The 23,023-nt window shown below is 32.2% G+C and overlaps 1 long non-coding RNA gene and 1 pseudogene across 2 annotated transcripts; both read right to left on the reverse strand.

Moving 5' to 3' along the window:
• Positions 1 to 2,269: 2,269 nt before the first annotated feature.
• Positions 2,270 to 7,108, reverse strand: LOC131171390 (uncharacterized). Of its 2 annotated transcripts, none has more exons than XR_009142090.1 (3): positions 6,343 to 7,108; positions 5,877 to 6,110; positions 2,270 to 3,098 (listed from the first exon to the last, which is right to left on the reverse strand). It is a non-coding gene; the product is annotated as an uncharacterized LOC131171390 (long non-coding RNA). The 2 variants fall into 2 exon arrangements; XR_009142089.1 differs by having other exon boundaries at positions 5,877 to 6,025; positions 6,343 to 7,094.
• A 5,880-nt stretch (positions 7,109 to 12,988) lies between these two features.
• LOC110659160 (disease resistance protein RPV1-like) lies at positions 12,989 to 17,483 on the reverse strand (annotated as a pseudogene).
• Between the last annotated feature and the right edge of the window lie 5,540 nt (positions 17,484 to 23,023).

Here is a 23,023-nt window from a genome sequence, read left to right on the forward strand (position 1 = left end):
TTATAAAATATTAATTTTATAAGTTTAATATTATTACATATCTTTATGAGATATTTTCTAAATGAAAATAATATTTACTAAACACTAAAAATGATTTACTAATTGAATTAATAAAAATACTCTTTAATTTAAAAAAAGGAATATATATATTAGTGTGTAAAATATTACTTTATAAATTTATAAAAATTAAAATATCATTCATAAAAATCATTTAGACTTTATTTCGAAAATTAACCACTTAATATAAAATAAATTTATTTTTATATTATCATAATATCAAATTTAAATGCTCATTTACTTCAAAATTTTATATATTTAAATAAGTTTATATAAATATTAAAAGTTGTATTAAAGAAAAAAATTACTGTACAATATATTTTTAAATTATATAACTTAAATTTTCATGATCGCATTTATGATATATACTTTTTGTTATAAAATTTCAATTTATTAAATATTTTAATTAATATATACAAAATTATATGTAAAAATTAATAACAAATATGAAATTATGAATAGGAGAATTTATGCAATAATAAAAAAAATTATGAATAATAAAAAAATGGGAGAAAAAGTATTGTACTAATAAGACAGATATTTTGAAAAACAAAAATAAAAGATATTATTGATAAATAATAATACATATTGTTATTTAATTATATATTACTAGAATATAATGAAGTGTTTTTTTTTTTGTCTATATAGTTTTTTTTTTCAATTTAAATCTTTAGTTTATTTTTCTTGGTTTTGTTGTATTATCATATTTTCTCTGAAGAAAATTTTCTATTTGTTTCAATATTTATTAATTAATATGTAATTTTTTTCCAAAATTGCATATAAAAAAAATTAAATAATGAATACATACAAATAAGTATAGACAACAAGCAATGCAGGTTATATATATATATATATATATATATATATATATATATATATATATATATATATATATATATATATATATATATATATATATTACATCAACTAAGCTCCTATCCTACAAAAGGACCTAAACTCCTGCTCTAATTTTTTATTTACTTCTTGGAGTCTTACAAAATGTTCTATATTCCTCTCTAATTTCATGGTTTTTTCTTGGTTTCTTATAAAAGGATCTAGAATCCCTTCTTATTTCTTAGTTCCTTCTTGGAAGCTTACAAAAGAAACTACACTCATCATCTAATTTCTTAGTTCCTTTCTAGAATCTTATAAATGGACCTATACTTTTGCTCTAATTTTTTTTATTTATTATTCATTTTTTTTTTTCTCCCTCTTAGAGTCCTACAAAAAGGACCTATACTCATGCTATAATTTCTTGGTTACTTATTGGAGTTTTATAAAAAGACCTGACATTCACACTCTAATTTCTTGGTTTCTTCTTGAAGTCTTACAAAAGGATTTATACTCTTACTTTAATTTCGTAGTTACTTCTTAGAGTCTTAAGAGTAGAATTGTAAAATGAATCCAAATAGGTGATGAATCTTCACATGAGATTGCGTTATTAATGCAATTAACCATACTAAACTAGGCCTTGTATCTTCTTCAGATTTTTTTTTTCTACGTTGTTTTAAATGCCAACGAGAAAAGGTAAATATGTGAAAGGGCTAATGAATTTTTATTTTGTGATTATTTACTGTTGCTTCCAGTAAGTTTCAATGAGAATAATATGTAAATGCGGAATACTGACACAAATAGATAATTAGAAATTGTCAAGTTTTCCCTTGCAAGGTAGAAGAATGAAACTAAAAAGAAAAAATAGAAATACTTTAACTGGGTAGGACAGGTGATTTCACAAACTTGAGATGCTCATTGTATCTCATTTGTGGCAATTGTAGTGTATATATATATATATATAAACAAAGGGAAATTGCATTAAGATAAATCATCGTAAGAAATCATGAGTGACAGGACCTCACTTCTAGAGATTAAACTAAAAACTAAATTATGTGTTAAGCACTGGACAACAGTGTTCACTGACTTACGAGTAAAAGAAATAGAGCAGAATTAATTAAGAAGAAAATTTACAATCAGTGACAATAGAATCAAAATAAGAGAGATCAGGCTGATTGGAGTGGAGAGCTTGTACCAACAGCAAAGAACCAGACTCTAAAATTACATTGCGAAAGCCATGTGTGCTGCATTTTTGTCATGCATGTTCTCATTTTTATAATTATAGCATGTTCTCATTTTTAAACATTCACAACGTGGCAGTGATCTTATTATAGAAAACAACAACAATTGTTGCATTTTACGCACCTGCAAGCATTTAAGATGGACAAAATTTCCTGCTTGCCACTGCAATTTTCTTGAGTTCCCTTGTAAGTGACAACATTAGGCTTGATTCCCTACTTAGTCATCTCATCAAATAAAGTTACAGCAGATTTCACTAATCCATTCTTGCACAGGGCATCTATAAGATCAGTATAAGTAACAACATCAGCATTCAATCAAGGTCGAATAAGTTAATAAATTAGGTGATATGCATGCCTCTTTCATCAATCATGCTAAGAGCTTCTTGGAGAGGGAGAGCTTCAGCAATTTTCGGATCATGTGGACCAAGAAGCTCAATTTAGCAAGTCTTAATCAGCTGTCCTCTCTAATCACAAAGAACCCAACCCGCTCAATTTTGTTATGATCCGGACGGGGAGAAGATTCTGTATTGCATTTCAAGAATCTCGAAGCAGGCTTGGGCCATTTCAACAAATCAGCCACAGAAACTGTTGAAGAGTAGTCAAAATGGGCTGGATGGTCACTAACTTTGGCAGCTAACTACTGATGCAGGAAGGAGGAAGCAGAGCTTGTAATCTGATTAGCATTCCAAGGCACTTCGTTCCTGTTTTTCCAAAGAGACCAAATTAGCGTGCATCTTCTGTGAGGAAACTCAATTACAGTCACACGAATAGGCTCGCAACCTGAGTTAACTCAAAGTCACTGCCACTGCATCTGCTGTGAGGAAACTCAATATCTCATTTGGAGGATCAGACCAGAATTGAACACCATGAGCTACAGAATGCAATTTCACATAAGAGCCTTAATTTCAATACCACAAGTTTCAATGTGCTAAAGACTCAGCAGTACAATTCTTCTCCTGAAAACATAAACTAAGCACACTCCATCAAGAAAGGAAATCATGTTAGAGATGAAACTTTAGCTAAAAAAAGTTGAATATACATACAAATATTTCATGATCCATGCAAGAAATTGAATATGAATGTGAATAAAAAGGATTTTAGAACGGTGGAAGCTAGAGTTCATCCTAAATTGCAGAGCATTTTCATAAATTACAGAGTCTTCTATGCTAATGATGTCGATAAATTAGAAGATCGAAATTTTATCAGAGGCAAAATTATTTCTTTATGTCACTTTGATAGGAGGTGAAGAAACTAATTCAGTTACAGGTGTGTGGGATACACTAGAAAGCAGAGCTCCTGTACATACATAGATCTCTAGATATGAATATGCAAATTAATATTTCATAATAATTTTTGTTCAAAATTCATTCAAACAATTGTATCCATACCCATAAGCGCAATTAATGGCGTTAGCCCTTTTCCCTTGATTTGTTAATGATGCAATAATTCAATAATCAATTTATCATAAAATTTTCTTCAATCCTTGAATTGAAAAAGCACAAAAAACAGGTTACTAAATTGTAATTTCCCCAAAAATTTAACAACATATACATCTTAATTAAATTTCTTTTTAGAGCTAAATTGGATTTGAAATGGAATAATTGTCTCTATATTCATTAAAATATCTTTTTTTTTTTTAAATATGATACTGCATATGGATGATCGGAATTCTTAGACTAAAAATATCTTAATTAAGCTACACTAGCATTGTAGGATGATTAGAAAAAAAATATTGTTTATCATAAACACTAATATAATTGAATTAATCTGGACACTATTTATTATGAACTCCATACCATCCAAATCCATTTGAAAAAATAAAAAATCTTTATTCTTCTATACCATTTCGTGAACTCCATACCATCCACATCCATGTGAAGATTATTTGTCAATAAGTTTTAATATCTATAAATTATTTTTACGAATATAAGGAGCAGTGATATTGAAATTATCTTAAGGACTTCAATCAAGCCAAAAGGAAAGAAAAAACAAACAAACAAACAAACAAACAACACCACTGATGGGGAGCATAGGGAAAAAGGGACAACAATGATGGTGAGCATTAGTGATCAGCAAAAGCAGAACCTGAGATTTGGCGAATGATTGCATGGTTTTGCAACTAACAGCAGGAATTACACGACTGAATTATTTATTAAAATTTTTCATCCATCCTTATGTTAAAACCAGCTTTCTCCAGCCCATATGTCAATTGTTCAACAAATTCCGAAATAAATCACTTTGCAATTGGGACAAATAGAACACAGATTTAGCAATCAAATAAATTGGTGTACTAATCAAGAAGTTGATGATTTTAGCTTCATAAACAGAGTAATTCATAATCCCGTTGAATTAATGCACCAAATGAAAAATCATGGCTAGAGGGTATGATTCAAATGGATTTGGCCAAGAGCACTAAAATATAATAATCAGAGATAGGTCCTCAAAGAGTCCAATAAAAATCAAAGAGAAGTTAAAAGAAAATGCAATATGATTTTTTTTTTCTTTCTTTTTTGTGTATCCTTGCCTTAAATAAAGCAAAGATCTTAAAAGAAGGCACACACTCCCTTCAAAGTTGGTTTTGATGAAAGAAGTGCTATATAAAATCATTTAACGGCTGCCTAAAGGAAGGTTTATAATTTAATAGCTAGCAGAAGGATTGGAATCTTTATCAAAGGGAAAAAAAAAAAAAATACAAACCCAAGATTTTTTACTTGTTTTTTCTTTAACTAGCATACAAAGCAAAGGACTAGATTTTTGTTTCTAAGGTGACACAAACCCAGGAGCTGCTTCCACTTGGCAATGCAATCTTTCCCCACTTACCAACTTAATCTCAGAAAGAGTGTTAGAAAATTTTGATGGCACTATGAGCTCAACTAGCATAACCACCAAGAGAAAAATCACAAAGCACTATGTTGAAACTTACTTGAGGAGGTAACAACCTTAACAAGTGCCAAAATGGGTTTGTGAGTTTATTTTTCCCCTCCATTTTCAGCCAACAAAAATTTTCCGCGAAAGAGGGTAAAGCATAATAAACATACACTAACATTCTCTAGTGGTAAGAAGAGATCTATATGATAAACAATAACATGGACAAACATAGAAAGACACATCACAGTACAGGCATGTACACAAATTTAAATACTGCATACGCATAGGAGGAGCAAGGAAGAACAGAGTCAAGGAATCTACTATGTGTATAAAACTCCTTTCTTCTAAATGCCTAATATTATGACTATGGACAGTTGGACAATAACTGAGGTGTTATTGGTGCCAGCTACAAATTTTAAAAAATTTATAATTGTAGACAAATTGCCTGCAAAGAGATTATGTAATTTTCTCTCAAAGCGGTGATGCAACAAAAATAGAAAAAAGTCAAACAAAAGGTGGAGGCTGCAGCAACAGAAGAAAGTAACATTGACATGTGGGTTCAATCATATACAACATAGCGAATGTTCAGCATAATATATTTTGCAGATTTTAAATAACAGAAACAGATTCAAATGCCTAAGTTTCTGCAACTAGAGATTCAAATTTCTTTTGAGAAGCAGATTTTTACAAATTAAATTTCAAAACAAAACAAATCCAATATTAATAAGCACAAGAATCGAAACAAATCAAACATAAATCTTTAGATTTCAAAGAAAATCGAACACTACAGATCAAAATAAATTACCAATATCATCCAAAAATAACAAAATCACAAGAGATAGAGAAGGGTTGGTATCGGAAACGACTCTGGAAACGTACTGGCGAGATGGAGAAGGCCGGGGTTGGCGTGGAGTGAGTCTGGAAGACGCCACTGAAGTCGCCAGATCAGAAAGTTGATGCCCAAAACAAATGAGACTCGACAGATCAGAAAGTTGATGCTCAGATTTGGAAGACGTCGACGCAGCTTGCTGGTGGTGATAGGGGCAAAAGAGCCAAGATCACAGATAGAATGCGAATTAGAGACGTATGCGAAGATGGAGGAATGTCTGCCGTCTATTGGGAGGTGTTTTTTAATTTAATAATCGAACTAAATCAAAGTACCGGAATTTTTTTTAAATTTTAATTAAAATTGAAAAAATAATTAAACTGGAAAAATAGAATGAAATCATTCAAATTTCAAATCATCATTAATAGCATTTTTAATTAGATTAGAATGAAGGCCAAAACATTGTCATATGTCAAAATATCGACAGAATGTAAAAATACAAAAATGGAGGTGACTTACAGGGAAAGAGAGCCGCAAACCCTAGTTCTTCACAATTAGTAGGGATGGATTTCAAAGAAATTTGTAGAATTTGGAAACAAACTCACATGAAGAACTTGAAGGAACCATAGTAGCGTCGTAATTAATCCCATCCTGAGCATTTGAAAAGTAATCTTCCATAGAGGGCTTTTGCCTCAATCTTTTAGTGTGTGTTTCCACCTCCTGGTTGCCATTGATATTACTGGAGTAGAAGTCTTCCCTGCTTCTCTTATTGTTGGCATTTGTTGTTTCTTTGAATTGCTCCAGAAAATCTGGATTGGTTTCTCCACATATGTAAGGATTGCAATTGTTTAGCTCATCATTGGTGTATAATAAGTGGAACCCACACCTTTTCACTTTCACCTTTTCGTCTGTCGCTTTGAATTTGAATGATGCCTCGATCTCAATGTAACAATTTTGTTTGAGCCAATCTAAAGAGGAAGTGTCCTCGCCATCGTACCAAAAGAACACATGATCTAATTCAAAAGTAGTTTCCGAAAACCAGTTTAGAAATCTAAAATTGGCCTCTCTCTAGCCATTATTGCTTTTGAAATTGCTTTGACATGTGAAGTCTAAAAAATGCACATGAACAGGAGCCTTGAATTCTAGAATAACACAAAAAGCAAAACCCAGGAACATATTATTGAAGCAACCAGGAGGGAACAAAATTGCTGTTGAATTTCCTGGGCCTTCACAGTTCAACCACTCAGGAATTTTGCTTCCGGGTAAACTAACAAAAAAATAATGATCATATGCTCTACCCCTTTCTTGAAACTGTAGACTTATAATGCATCCATCAAATTAAAGTAACTTACACTTAGGAAAGTTGATGGCAACACTAGACAGGGCCTACATTTATAAAGTGTCAAAATGGATTCCATAATAAAAGCTAAAAAAAGGAAGTTCATAAACAAGTTAAGGTATAAATATGCAACATAAAAATTAAATTAATTAGTTGGCGTATCAAATTGGTATCCTAGGTATCATTATATACACATATATCTAGTTGGGTATGTTTAGAGCACTGGAACAAGGGCTTGTATTGATGGTCCACTGCAAATCCCCGTGCTTAGTCTCATTTTTCAACTTTGCTTGAACCATAACAATTCATTTTAAAAAAATGTTAAGTGGTTCAGCTTAGCAAAGCAACACATGAAATCCATTTAGATGGATACTTGAGCTAGTTGATTTTATCATTTTATATATGCACTTTTTTTAAGGGATTGATTGCATGTTATGTTAGATAGCAAGTTTTTTCCTAATACCATCACCAAATTAACATTATCAAAGTTAATGTGATCCTAGTTCCCATAATGAAACCCATGGCATTTGTAATAGTAGCAATAGAAAAAAGTGCAGCACTTGTCTATTTCTCGCTCCCTATGGCATTTGCAATAGTAGCAATTTCACTTACGGGTCCTTAATTTTTCATGTATAGATTACTAGATTATTTTGCTGGTTTTACTTATTTATTTATTTGAAATAGCCAATATATATAGTGGTGTGTTCTTTTCACTTTAATGTAAGGCATATCTTTTTGGCATGTAGGTTTTCTTTTAAGTATGTAAATATGAATTTTTTATATGGGTTGGGTTATCAGCTTTCCTTTCCTCATATGAGAAATTATATGGGTTATGTGGTCTGTTTTGGTACAGTCTATGGAGATGAATGCTTTATTATCCTATCACATTTCTAAATAGGAAAGCATCTTCATTTTCTTAATTAATCGAAGTGTTTAAAAGCGGCTGATTTATTTTCCTAGCAACAGGCCGGTAAGTTCATTTGATTCTGTTATGTGTTATTACTACTGCTAGGTGATGATTATATTCCTTGTGAATGTCAAATTATAAAGACCCTTCAAATTTATAAATATATCTCAACTGTACAGCTTATCTACATGTAATTTTGTTTGTTCATGTATACAAAATTTGAATGTATTAGAATTCGTAGAGCTTATTGTTGTATCAGAGAGAGAGAGCGAGAGAGAATGCTTGCTTGCTATGTTTTTCTATAGAATCTTACTGTTATAAACATCTTGCAATATAGTGCTAGAGAACTTACTGTGAAGAGGTGTGGGAAATTGCTTTGTGGTATAATATCACCATGTGAACACCATATCGGTAGGCCTATTGATTTTGCATTTTTCATAATTTTTTTGGAAGAATTAGAGTAAAATTGCACGTGAAGTTGTGAATGTCGTGAGGCTGGAGATGACTAGAATGGAACTTAATTAATAACATGATCTTTCCAGATATGCACCCAGCCGTGGTTAATAATTTACTAAAAGATAAAAAGCACTAATTAAGCATATATGTTGACCTCCCTCTTTGCATAATTCTAACTTTGCTTTACAACATTTTAACTAATCTTAAACATGTTTCCAACCATGAAACCCTTAATTAGCCAGAAGGTATGTCCATTTTATTAATCTTTACTATCCTTTTGTAATATAACCCATGCCTTAAGCTTAGCAATGCATTAGTAGTATATTACAATTTACTATTTGAAATATTTACAAATTACTTATGTGTGCAGCCATTTAGTGTCATGAGATTTGTGCACCTTTCAGATTTCATTAGTTAGCACACAAGTTCAAGAATCTTAATGAATGTATATAGATTATATACAGTTGCATATGATCTCCCTTCCAATTGAAATGCATGCCATTACTGTTGTAAATGAGATGTAGTATGGAGTTTGCTTGTATCTTTCCCTTGTGCTAGTCAAATATTCTTTTTAATAGCAGTATGCAAGGATTGATTTTGATAACTTGGATGCCAACTAAGTTTTTTATATTACCCTTTTGTACTTGATCTCATAAAGGAAATGTCTAATTTTAGGAGAGATGCTGTCTAGTTTTTGTTGGAATTTGGGTATAATTGATGTTTTTATTGTATGATAATTAGAAAATATAAAGTTAGATTGTAAATAATTTAAGAGTAACGTAGACTTGATCCTATATTTTGTAATAAAGGTATGTAGGTAGCCTTGGGTTCGAGCGTAGTCCAAAATTGACAAATTTGTTTTCTTTGTTTCAACATTTTCATTCCAACTTCTTTTGTCATTTCCCTTCTATATATTATGATTGGAGTGGAGATACAATTCGCTTTTGAGTTTTGCCTCTAGTAACTTTGTATATTATTGAAATATTACTGCTTATCTATTATGTATATTATTTGTTTTATTGTTTTTACATGCTTCATGGTTGATTCCGATATATATAAATATATATTAAGAGAGAGAGAGGGGAAATTTTTTACTAGAGATCAGTAATAGGCTTAATGGTATAGAGTGATTTATGTTTAGGTAAATTAATTATTTGAATTGAAACTTACATTATTCAATGAATTGTTTGCCTGTCCTTGTGATAGGATTTGTAATATAGATTTATTAGGTTTTTCATGTTACATATATTTCCTGATATAGCAAGGTTGGTTGTGACAATAATAGTAGCAACAACTGATAAGTCTCATCCTAAGCATTTGAAGAGTAAACAAATCAAAATTCTTTCAATCTTTTATCAGATCTGCCATCTGCAATGATATTGGCCTGATTGGAACTTCTCTTCTGCTTGGTCTCTGTGCTTCCCATCTTTTTTTTTTTTTTTTTTAGACAAGCAGAAATTTTATTAATAGAAATTCAAGAAAAGCTTAACATGGATGTCCATACCATGTTTTTCTATTTTCACAAGAATTCCTAATTCTAATGGGATTTTTATTTTTTTAGATAGGTTTTATTTATATTTTCTAGTTTATTTAGAATTCTAAAATATTAATTTTATTTAATTTAGGTCTATAAATATGTTTTCTATTTAGATTAAAACTCTTTAATTCATTCATAGGATTTAGAATTTTATCAATACTCATTGTATTTTTATTATGTACAAGTTCAAATTTATTTCAAGAGTTATTTCAATGAAGTTTTCTTCCTCATGAAACTGTTTTGCTTTATTTTATTCTAGACTTTGGATTAAGTCTTGTGTTTATTTTAAGATCTTTAATTAGATTTTCTTTACTTTCAAGGGTTTGATCTTGTATTAATCTTTTTACCCGCTACACGCTGTGTCAGGTGACATCAGAGCAGAGATTTTACCCTCATTACGATGGCCAATACTGGTGGTAGTGGTGGCAATCAACCTCATCACATGATCAGGGGTTGCATGTTGTTTGTCGAGCAATCAAAGAGCGGACAAACACTATAAAGCAATTAAATACGTATATAGATCGTCAATCTCAAGAGATTCACCACTTGTTGGGAATTTGTGGCATTGATAAGAGAAACCATAAATTGAATCAAGTTGGAAGAGTTAAGTACAGTAAAGTTAATTATGATTCTGTTTTCTTTAATTTTAAAAGAACATTTGTTACTAATGATGAATATTGGCGAAGTGTTGTTCAGAAATTGTCTACTTCAATAGAAACAAAGAATGAGCAGATTGAAGCAAATCTTATTGAGACATCAAAAGGTGTTGAAGATTTGAAGTAAGAACAAAGATATAAACCTACATTAGAAAAACAACTCGAAACTAAAGATTCTAAGCTTTAAGGATTTGAAATTGAAGAAACTAAAACTTTAGTTATATTACATTTCGCTATGGTAGATGATGATGAGTTCGAGCTAGAATTTCTTGAACCCTCTACTCCAGAGGAAGAAGTTAAAATACATAAAGAAGTGCACGAAGAGTTGGAGATGTCAATGGAACTTGAAGAACAACCAGCAATGAAAGAATCAATGGAGATTGAAAATTTTTATAATCCTTTAATTCACATTACTTTCATTGATTTTATTTGTCCAGATATTCCGATAGATGAAAAGGATAACGTAAAAGATCTTTAATTCAATTTTATTCAAGTCAATCTTGTTCATACCATTCAACAAGATATAGTGTGATCTTTCAATAGAGTTTTTTTTATTATTCCACACTTTAAAATTCGAGATCAAGTTTTCTCTAAAGTGTGGGTAAATAACACGATGCTCAAATCCACACCAGATCCAAAATATTTCTGAATTTATTTAAGACTCTAAAATATTACTTATATTTAATTTAGGTATTTAAATATGTTTTATATTTAGATTAAAACTCTTTAATTCATTCCTACTTAGATTAGGATTTAGAATTCTATAAATACTCATCGTATTTTCATCATGTACAAATTTTTTAAGATTTATTTCAATAAAGTTTCTTTCTTCATAAAACCAGTTTACTTTATTTTATCCTAGATCTTATTTACTTTCAAAGGTTTAATTGTATGTCGATCTTTTTCCGCACTGCATGCTGCATCAAATAGGCTCCCCCAATATACCCAATCTAGACAATGGCATGATATAAAAAATATATATATATATACAAAACACCAAGACAAAAAAAAATGAAAATTGCTGCATCGAATTAAAGCAGAACCAAATGATAGATTGAACAAAAAGCACAAACAGCAAAAAACCAGAATTGCTAGACCACAGCAGAACCAAAAGATAGACTGAACAACAAAGCACAAACAACAGAGACTAAGAAAAGCATCAGCAACCCCATCCGAGAGTAAACAGTAAGCAGAGACAAAAAGCAACTGCAGTACAGCAATGGAAACCCGAAACAAGCTGAATGCAGAGATCAAATTATCAAAACCGGATCCACCAAAGAGGATCCGAAACCAGTAAAAAATAAAGAGCAGCCGCTGACCAAATATCCTAAAACAAGGACGCAGAACCAAAACTCTTCAGCACCCAAAAGGAGAGTAACCAAAAACTGCACGAAAGAGTAAAACAAAAGCCATTCAAAAACCAAGTGTTTCCTCTCACTTGTTGCATAAAATTAGAAAGGTTGATGAATATTGCAAAGAGAGCTTGGTTTGGATTGTGCTGGGGCTGCATTGGTACTCCTCATCCTCGAAAGCATATAACAAGTGGATTCCACATCTTTTCACCTTTAATTCTACTAAATCAATATGCCTTGCATTACCTTTATGCAAATTGTCTACTTTGAACTCAGACTCAATCGAAAGCTTGTTGACGTCAGAACAATTGTGTTTGAGCCATGGTTTAATACATTAACGATTGTGCCAAAGGAACACATGATCTGATTCAATGGCGGCCCCGAAATGCACATTATCATGATAAATCTTAGGAGCAACCATTATTAAGGGCACTTCATTGCCATCAGCATTTGTCAGATGCAATTCACATGTAAGCACGAAATTATTGAACTTTTCCATAGCAAGAGGAACCTTGAATTCTAGAACAACACAAAAAGCCAAATGTAGGTACTTAGCATTAATGCATTTGGGAGGGAGCACAAAAGCTATTGAAGATCCTAGGTTCTCATAGCTGAACCATTGTGGAATTTCAGTTCCAGGTAAACCAACAAGAAAACTATCACTAAATTCTGAAAAACCCTGCGTGAAAGGGAATAAAGAAGAAGACAAATTAGTTAGAAAAGAAACCTTGGGTTTTATTAGAAAGAGGGGAGGATAGAGACTTACAAACTTTTCTTCAATTCTCAGTCGTGCATTTGTCAAAATGTTGCCAAGTGTATCATGCTCCAAATTGAAGCAATTGCAATAATTGAATATTCCTTTTTGCCTCCTGCAACCATTGCACTTTGGTACAAGTGCGAAGGGCAAAGGTGATTTCACAGTTTCTAGTGATGTACAATTAAACGCTTGAAGCACTGTTGTTCGCTCTGGAAGCTCTGGTAAATGTTGGAGTCTTTTGCAGTTGTTTAAACTCAATAATCTTAGAGATGATAAAGAGAAAATGTTGCTGGGGATTCTGAAACTGCAGTGTCATCTAGATATAAATGTGTTAAAGAGCACAAACCACATAACGAAGGCAATCTACCAAGTTTTGAGCAGCCCCTAAGAAAAAGCCCTTCAAGGCATTTCAACTCACAAATGCTGCCTGGGAGACTCTCTAGCTTATTGCACTTCTCCAGTTTCAACTCAACAAGTGAAAAGAGACATCCGATGGTTGGGGGTAATTCTTCTATTGCGACCTCTTCTAACAGTATTCTTTTTAGATATCCAGTAACATTAGGGAACTTGTTTAAATTTGAACATCTGAAGAGTTTAAGTGTCTCAACAGAAGTCAAATGCAAACTGCTTGGAAGGCCTCTAAGGTTTTTGCACATCGAGATATGCATGTATTTAAGAGTGTCAAAAGATTGAACAGAAGCGGACCATTCTTCCGCTCCACAGCATATTAGATCTAACTGTTTAATACCACTCGGAATTTCCGACATTTTCTTCAAATTTATGCAGAAAGACAGAGAAAGTTCCTTCAGATTTTTCAAATGAAGGAGACTGGGAAGACTCCTTAGATTTATGCAGTCATCAAGATTAAGATAAGTAAGTTTGTGGAGAAACTGAATTGAAGAGGGAATCTCAAGCAAACTCTCACACCCCTTAAGATCTATTCGCTCTAAGTTTGTAGCCGAGGAGAGATTTGGGAGTGTGGCTAGTTTCTTCCATCCAGAAAGATAGAGATACTTCAACTTTTGAGGACACTACACATGATAAAACAGAAAAGTATATATATGCAAACTTTCAAAGAGGAAAAAAAAAAAGAATAAACTCATATATAATTTCATCAGTAATAATTATGTTAGAACTGCTAGTACTTTTTGCTTTTCAATCAATTTCTAATAATTTTTTTAACTAAATATTTACCATTTTAAAATTTATAAAATTAATTTTAAATGATTGTAGCATTAATTGTTACTGAACAATTTTATGTAAAAGAGTGTTCTAACTTAGATCATAAAATATAACCTTTTTAAATTGGATTTCTGCTCAATAAACATAATGTTTACATAAAATCTAGTAAAAAAATTCCAACAAAATAAATCTGTGAACAAAAGAAAAACATATAAAAAGTTGTGCTTTCCATTAAATGAGATTTTAAAGTTAAGGCATGCACATTGGCACAACAAATTCAACTTTCAAGTCAGTATTTATGCCCTTTTTCTCTTGGTCAAATTGAAAAATCAATATTTTAAAGCATACCTTATCTCCATGCCAAAGTCATTTAACGTCGCTATCTTCCAAATTGAGTAAAACAAGGTTCTCCATGGAAAAACATAAAGGCAGAGAACTGCAAGGATATTCCTCCCAATGTAGTAAACTCAACTTGTTAGGAAGATTCTGCAGATGATTCTTTTTAGCAGATTCAAGTATGAAGGTTTCAGGAGTTGAGTCATTTTTATTTGAAGCCTAAAAAATTTGAGTAATCTTAAGTTAGGCATTTGTGAGAAGGTTGCAGAATTCAAGCGTGTCATTCCCATTTTAGAAGTGTCCAAGCATATCCCTTCCACTGCTTTGTTCACCTAATACAAAGAATAAAAAGCTATGAGTATACAGGACAAATGAATTAAAAAAGATTTTTCATGTCTTACCTTCTTAGTTGCTAAGATATCACAAATTTTTGTGAATTCCCATAATCTACTATGTTCATGCCGAGCAATATGTTGACCCATTTCTTGTATCAAATCATGCATCTCTAACTTATTATTAACAACAATTACGAGGCACTTTTCCACTAAACAAATTATTCCCAAACTTGGAGTAAGATCACATCCGTCTATTATATCTTCTACAGAGTCTTTATCTTGGCCCTTGAAAAAGCATGCTATATCAAGAAATACAGCCTTTTCTGTTTGCTCTAGCGAATCATAACTTATTTTTAACATTTTATGAATTTTGGATATCGGAATTTTTTTTAGTTCTTTCAATACAATTTCCCATTCCTTTGGAGATCTTTTGCATAGATGTGAACCCAAAACTTTTAGGGCTAAAGGAACACCTTTAGCATAGTTTACCACCCTTTCTGCTAACTTCATAAACTCCTCTGGAGGATGCTCTTGTTTAAAGGCTTTCACACTCAATAATTGAAGAGCATCACAATAATTTAATCCCTCAACCTTATATATTTGATCAACTCCACCAACAAGTACTTCTTTGTCTCTGCTTGTTACTATGACTCTGCTTCCTGAACCATACCAACCATTAATCCAGCTAAAGCCTCTAACTGCTCTCAATCATTTACATCATTGAGAACAATGAAAACCTTCTTTCTTCTAAGTATATCCAGAACAATAGTCGGAAGCACATGGAGCATTTGTATGCTTAAAAGTTTGTCCCCTACAAGTTCGGAAAAAAGTTTTTGTCGTAAATGCAGTAATTCATTCTTTTCTGCATTTTCCCTAACATTACTTAGAAAGTAGCAAACATCAAATTCATCAGAAATTTGACTAAAAAGAACTTCGGTAGTGGTTGTCTTTCCTATGCCGCCCATTCCCCAAATTCCTATAAAACGAACATCTGCTGTCTCAATACATAATAATGGTAGAATTTTGTTGACGTGAGCATCAATCCCAACTAAACCATGACAAGCACTAAAGGAGATGGGATATAGTTTCTTCATGATTTGGTTGACAACTTTGTCAATTAATTTTGATTCAAGCCTTACAAAACATGATAAACAAAGGAAAGTAATAATGAGTTTAATTTGAGATACAAGGAAACTTGAAAACTTCAAAGGCATTTGAATTAGAACTTAATTTCAGTGCTCGAAAATTAGCCCAAAAATATATCTATCATAAATAAATAAATAAAACTTTATATATTATCTATTGAAACATAAATCAAGATTTACACTTATTTCAGCAAATATATCTATCTAAAGGACCAACTTATATTTTTGAATGAGGCATCTAGATTTACACTTACAAACTATTTCAGGAAATTTGATAGGTTCAAGCAATTTGTTTAAATTTTAAAATTTTTTATGTTCTAGTGATAATTAAAATCGATAAAATAAATGAACTGAATTAAACAAAACCAGTTGCCTGGTCTAGTTTCCGATATAACCAGTCCAACCGGCCGGTTTGCTCCAACTGTGAAAACGCTAACCTGTAGTTGCTGGAATCCCATCCAGATATATTGGATGCTTCCATCAAAGAAGTGCTGCACTTCTCCACAACGTCTAAGCTCTGCTTAAATTTTAGCAAATATTTCTATCTAAAGGACACTCGTTGTATTTATCCATAAATGAGCTATCTGGCACATTATTAACCAAAGGCATGCTTGTGACGAGAAATTACCTGTAGAAATGGCTTTAAAACCAGATTGATCATTGAATCGATTTATTAACTATTTCAAGGTTTTGAAAGTTTAAGCAATTTAGTTAAGTAAAAAAACTGGAAAAAATATAATTTAGATTTTGAAAATTTTTTATTTTTCAAGAGGGAATTAAAAATAAATAAATCGAATTAGACCAAACCAGTTTCCTGGTCTAATTCCTGATTTAACGAGTCCAACCGACCAGTTTGGTCTAATTCTAGAAACACTAACCTGTAGTTTTTGGAATCCCATCCAGATAGATTGGCTGCTTCCATCAAAGCAGTGCTCCACTTCTCCACAATGTCCAAGCGCTGCTTAAATTTTTCTTTAACTTTCCCAAATGCTTCTCCAAATTTCCCAGTCTGTTTTCTAACGTCAGAAGGATCCACATGGTAGAAAATGGGTAAGACCTTTCGCCCCATTCCTTTCTTGCAGTCAATTATCTTCATTAGTTCATCTAGGCACCACCGAGAGGACGCATAATTTTCTGAGAAAATTACTACTGAAATCTTGGATTCTTCAATCGCTTTCAAGAGCGCTGGCGAGATCCCTTCTCCTCTCTCAAGAACATCGTCTATGAATGTTGTAAGACTTCTCCGACACAGAGCAACATGAAGATGATCAGTAAAATTTGAACGAGTATCAATACCACTGAAACTAAGGAAAACATCATAGGTAGTCTTAGAGGAGAAGGCTAAAGATGAAGTAGAAGCCATTTTGACAAGCACAATAGCCGCTCTATTTTGTTTGGTAAAAAAGAAAATAGAGGAATCGCAGAGAAAGAGGAAAGCTATAAAAAAAAAATATATGCTAAACTTGGGCGAAGGCTTTATAGGTGATCAGAATCAAACCACCTATAAGGTTTTCTTCCAGCTGATGGATCAAAGCAGTTTCCCTTTTCTACTACTACTTGGACCTTACGCGGAAATGTACTAATCAGAAGTAAATGAGTTTTTTCTCACGAGGGCAATTCTTCTAAATCACCTACAAGATTTTGTTTCGAGGAAGTTTCAATGGGCAATGAGTGAAAGTACAAAGAGCCCACCGTTTTTGAACGCAATCACCAATGATGCTGCATAGCATTTTCCCAGTGATACACCGTTTTCTACTACTTGGACCTCACGCCCAAATCAACCTACTATAAAATACTAATTTTATAAGTTTAATATTATTACATATTTTTTATGAGATATTTTCTAAATAAAAATAATATTTACTAAAAAATAAAAATATTTACTAATTCAGTTAATAAAACTACTGTTTAAATTTAAAAAAGATATATATATATGTAAAATATTAATTTATAATTTTGTAAAAATTAAAATATCATTCACAAAAATCATTTAGACTGTATTTAGATAATTAACTATTTAATATAAAATAAATTCATTTTTATATTAAAATATAATAAAATAACATAATATCAAATTTAAATGCCCACTTATTTCAAAATTTTAGTATTAAAGAATAAAGTTAATATACAATCTATAGTTATAACAATATATTTCAAATTATATAATTTAAGTTTCCATCAATGCATTTATGATATATACTTTTCTGTTATAAAATTTCAATTCATTAAAATTTGTAATTAATATATATGATTATATATAAAAATTAATAATTAATATGTAATATCCCTAATTTTTTAAAAAATTATTATATATATATATATATATATATATATATATATATATATATATATATATATAATTCTAACACTGGTATTGTGGACTTCGCATACGTACTTTTATTTCATGGAAATTCGATCGTCATCCGGATCTGTAATTTCGGACCGAGCAGATAAGTTGCTGGAATCATTTCAGAACCGGGTCAAGATTATAGGCTACCCCACCTTTTTCAGACATTCTGGATGCGTTCCAGTTGTCAGATTTAGCATAGGTAAACTCGAACTCTACATTACTCAAGTTTTGTCTTGTACTAGGTTAGAATAAAATTTATAAAATATTCGTGGATGATAAAAAAATTACGATTCTTATTGCAATAGCCTTATAATGTTGTTAAGGACCACGGGGCAGGTTTATAAAGTTTTTAAAGTTAGTTTGGATAGTTTTTGAAAAATATTAATTTTGAAGTCTTATAATTGAGTTGTCTGATGTTGTGATTATTGCTTGGTTTGGAGGGCCCAGGAGGGGCCATATAATGATGATGAGATATGAGTTGAATTTAGAAGTGTTATTTGAACCATTTTGCAGGTTGGGTAGGTCATAGGTATAGAGAAGACTTTGCCAGATTTTCGGAACGACTTAGGACATCTTTGGTCTTTTCTTAGTTTGTATTGAGTCAAATGTATTAAATAATTGTAATAAAATTGTCAGGTGAGCCGAGACAGCCTTCCTCCTCCGCTCAGCCGCCACAGTGACTTCGGTTAAGTCTGTAAATAAAATATTAATTTTAATTGTAATTTCAATATTATTATATGTTCAAGCATGCCCACACATCACTTATAAATATGTATCTATGTAGTTAAACACTAGGCACGTTTTATATTGCATTCATAATTGTTGAAGTGCCATGGACGTTGTTTGTGGCAATTTGGAGCAGTGGGTGTGCGTGGCGTACGTCTGGTATGGTATTGGATATAGACAGGATGGGTAGACATAGCTTGAGAGACACTCGCTGGGACCCTGCATTTGATTTATTAAGCGAAAGTCTAACTTTAGAGACACTCACTGGCAGAGGTTGGATTAAGAGGACTGTATAGGGGATCAGCTCTCATATATGTATTGTTTGACAGTGTTGGGTGTATGAGTGCTCCAAATTGTCTTTTTGCTGTTATGATATGAAAATTATGACGATGTTGCATTTCACTCTACATGGTGCATTAGCTTTAGATAGCTATAGAGATTATGATTAAAAATGATATTTTACTCTCTGAGTCGAACGCTCACTCCTGTTCATCTATTTTTCCAAGCTACAGGAGGATTATTTATTGTGGCTAACCTGCTCTTCTTTTTCGCATGTCCATTGATAGTATTTAACGTATTTTGTACAATTGAGTTAAATTTTAGACTTCGCATGTGTTTGAAGTACTTATTTTTATTTTGGGCCTATATTATAAAAGTTATGTTGGACCTGTAAAATTATTAACTGTAACACCCTCCCCGTAGCAACTCCGTACATTCTACTGTTCCGGTGACCGGTGTCAGTCCGGACAGCTAGAACGTCCGAAAAAATATTTAAACTAAAGCGAGGAACCATAATTAACTCAAATATTAATAAGAAAAATTTAGAAAAAAAAATTTAGAAATAAAATGCAACTAAGTCAAATGAGCCGGTGCCCAAGCCATGAGTAACCAGAGGTAAGTTGCAGTTCTCGCAACGAGGAGCCCTAGACCCGGGAAAAAATTCATAAAATAATTTTTGGGACTCCAGAGAAGGGTTATTGAGGTTCCTATGGCATTAGAATGCCAAGAAAATACCTAGAAAAATTTTTCAATCAGTACAGACAATTTTGACCCGTTAAGCCAAACGGAAGGCATTTTGGTCATTTCGCCTTCAGAGACGATTTTTGACCGACTTGTCCAGTTAAGTAAATAATTATTATGATCTAAAATATGAATAAATATTAGTAAAAATTTAATTAGAAATGAGTTAAAGAAAGAAGAAAGAAAAATCAAATAAAAAGGCATTAATGACATAAGCTTGATATAATTAAAACCCCTTAGCCAATCAAAACTTAACAAATACATTTATAAGACATTAAATAAGAGAAAAAGAAGTCAAAATAGGAAAAAGCAATCTGCTCACCTTCTCCTTCTTCCCCGAATCTCCATGGCCATTTTCTTCATCAAATTTTCAAGCTTTAAGCTTGCATTTTCTCCTTATCTATCCACCAAAATCCCTAAGCCCCTTTACTAAAATTTATCCCCACATCAAGAGGAATATTTTGATTATCAAAAAGTGAGGAACTTCCAAAGTTTCTACAAGTGCAAGAAGAGGTTAAAGTGAGGTTAGTGCTTACTTATGCAAATACTTCTTTATTTCCATGTTAGGGACTTGAATTTAGTAGGAATTTGTAAACTAAATGGACTAAATTCATGTGTATACATACCATGGATTTCGGCTGCCCTATTGAAGGAATAGAAATGGAGTGTTTGATGGACTTAGAGTGAACTAGAGCTTAGGTTTAAAGTGTATACATATATATATATAGAGAATGAAAGAGTAAATTAGGGAAATTGTGAAAACTTTGAAATTTAGCTAGGGTTTAGGAATGAAAATTTGACTTGGCTTATGAAATGGTTAAAGAACATTCTAATGGTTAATTAGTGACCATTTGAGGTATGTTGACCATAAATTGGACTGAAAAATGGCATGGCATAGTGGAATGGTAGGCTGCCTAAAGACGGCAGCATGGTGGCTGAGATTCCAGCCCACTTACACAGCCATAACTTTGGCTGTGTAGGTTCAATTGGTGTTTGGCCAATTGGACATGAAACTAGGCTTATAATGGCACATTTTTTCTGAAGAAACCATGCCCAAAAGACCAAAGCAAGAGGACCAAAAGTTGGCCCCATTCCGGATACCCTGCAACCAGTACCTGCAGAAATGACCAAATGAATAACTGTTCATTTGGCCATAAATCACTGTAGATATGGTCAATTGACCTGAAATTTTTACAGAAACAAGATAGGATATAGACAAACAACTTTCATGAAGAACATCACCCCAAATTATGCCATTAACCCATTCAAATTATTGGGCAAAGTTGAGTTATCAAACCTGCAACTCTGCAGATTTTCATTTAAGCAGTAATGTTTGGATGGCTATAACTCTCTCTAGTAAACTCGGATTTAGGCGATTCTTGAACCGATGGAAACCTAAGGCATAGTAGAACATTTCATATGCAGAAAGTTAGACCAAATTATGAACTTAACTTGATCAAATTACTGACCAAATTTGGATCAAAATCTGCTAGAACCCAAAATTTCAGCATGAACAGTACACGTGAACAGTAAATTTATTTTGGCCATAACTTGAGCTACAAAACTCCAAATGGAGTGATTCAAAAAAAGAAATTCAACTAGACAAAATAAGGAAAAACTTTCATGTTTACCATTTCCTCAAATTCCCACTGTAACAGTGCTTAATGGAATAGTAAAGTTAAGCTTCAAAAACTGAAAATTTTGTTTCCCTTGGTTTAAGCCTAGAAATGGTAATGGTGGTCACTTCCAACAAGTTTTAAATGAAAAATGTGGTATGTTTGAAGTGCCAAAGTCAATGTACCTACTTTCTATGCAAAAGTCAACTTTCTTGTTGACCAATGAAATGAATAGTGACACCAAAAGTTGAAATTCAAAGATTGAAGAATTTTAAAGTATCAAATGCCCTAGTATACCTAACAAGATTGGTTTGGATAGTTTGGCATGCCAATAGGGTATTGTTTTAGCAGTACTGCGAAAGGCTTTATGCCTGTATTCATGGCTTTATGCCCGTATTCATGGCTTTTATGCCCATATTCATGGCTTTTATGCCAAATTATGTGATATCATGGCTTTTTAGCCATATTGACTGCATACATGGTTGACGTCCTGCGTCCCATGGTATGACGGCCCGAGGCATCGCGGTGTCCAGTGCCAACGACCCGTTATCCAGTCCAGTCGTTCAGTATAGGTTACTTGGGCAACCAAATGAAGGAAAATGGATGAAGTTAAAGAAATAAATGAATATAACAGATACAAAACAATTAAGACATATACATCAAATATACATTTATTTTCTGCTATTTTCTTTTATTATATTATTGTACCACTAAGCTTTATGCTTAGCGCGTCGCTTTTGCAATGCGTAGGTACTGAAGATTTGGACAGAGGGCCCGGTAGACCACAGATTGGGTAAGGCCATTCACAGTTCTGCATAGCGTCCGTGTCACCTCACAGACTACAGTGCATTGGTAGGACACTAGGTCCCATTTTGTATTTTGAGATTTTTGTAAATTTGGTAATTAAACTCTTATTTTATCATATGTATTTGAAACAAATGTAATATAATTTTGTATTAATGTAAGTACTTGTAATTTGTGATTATAAATCACATGTGAGAATTTATTTATGATTTGAGTCTAATGATGATGTGAAATGAATGAATGACAAATAGAGGAATTGTTAAGAAATTGCTGTAAATTGATGTGATACAAAATGTGAATTGTACTTGATTATCACATGAGATGAATGATTGAGAAATGAATGGTGAAAAATATTGAGATTTTGATATTGGAGTTTGAGATGATTGAATATGATCATAGGAAGTGTTTTTCACAGGTTCCGAAGAACTGTTTTCTCCATTTTTAGCCGGTACTCTGCCGGATTTTCTATAAAATTTTCAAAACCTCAAATAAATTACAATTTCAATAAATGAATTATATTTCACAAGTTATTTTTAAAACTATGATAAAAATGAATTAAGATAAAATAGAGTGCTCCGGCACACTGAGTGGCATAACTTGCTCGGCTACACTGTAGTCGGGTAAGGGGTGTCACATTAACTGTATGTATGATGGGATTGGATGAGGGAGCTGAGCTCCCATT

This window comes from Hevea brasiliensis, chromosome 12 (assembly GCF_030052815.1).
Source record: "Hevea brasiliensis isolate MT/VB/25A 57/8 chromosome 12, ASM3005281v1, whole genome shotgun sequence".
Classification (NCBI taxonomy): Eukaryota; Viridiplantae; Streptophyta; class Magnoliopsida; order Malpighiales; family Euphorbiaceae; genus Hevea; species Hevea brasiliensis.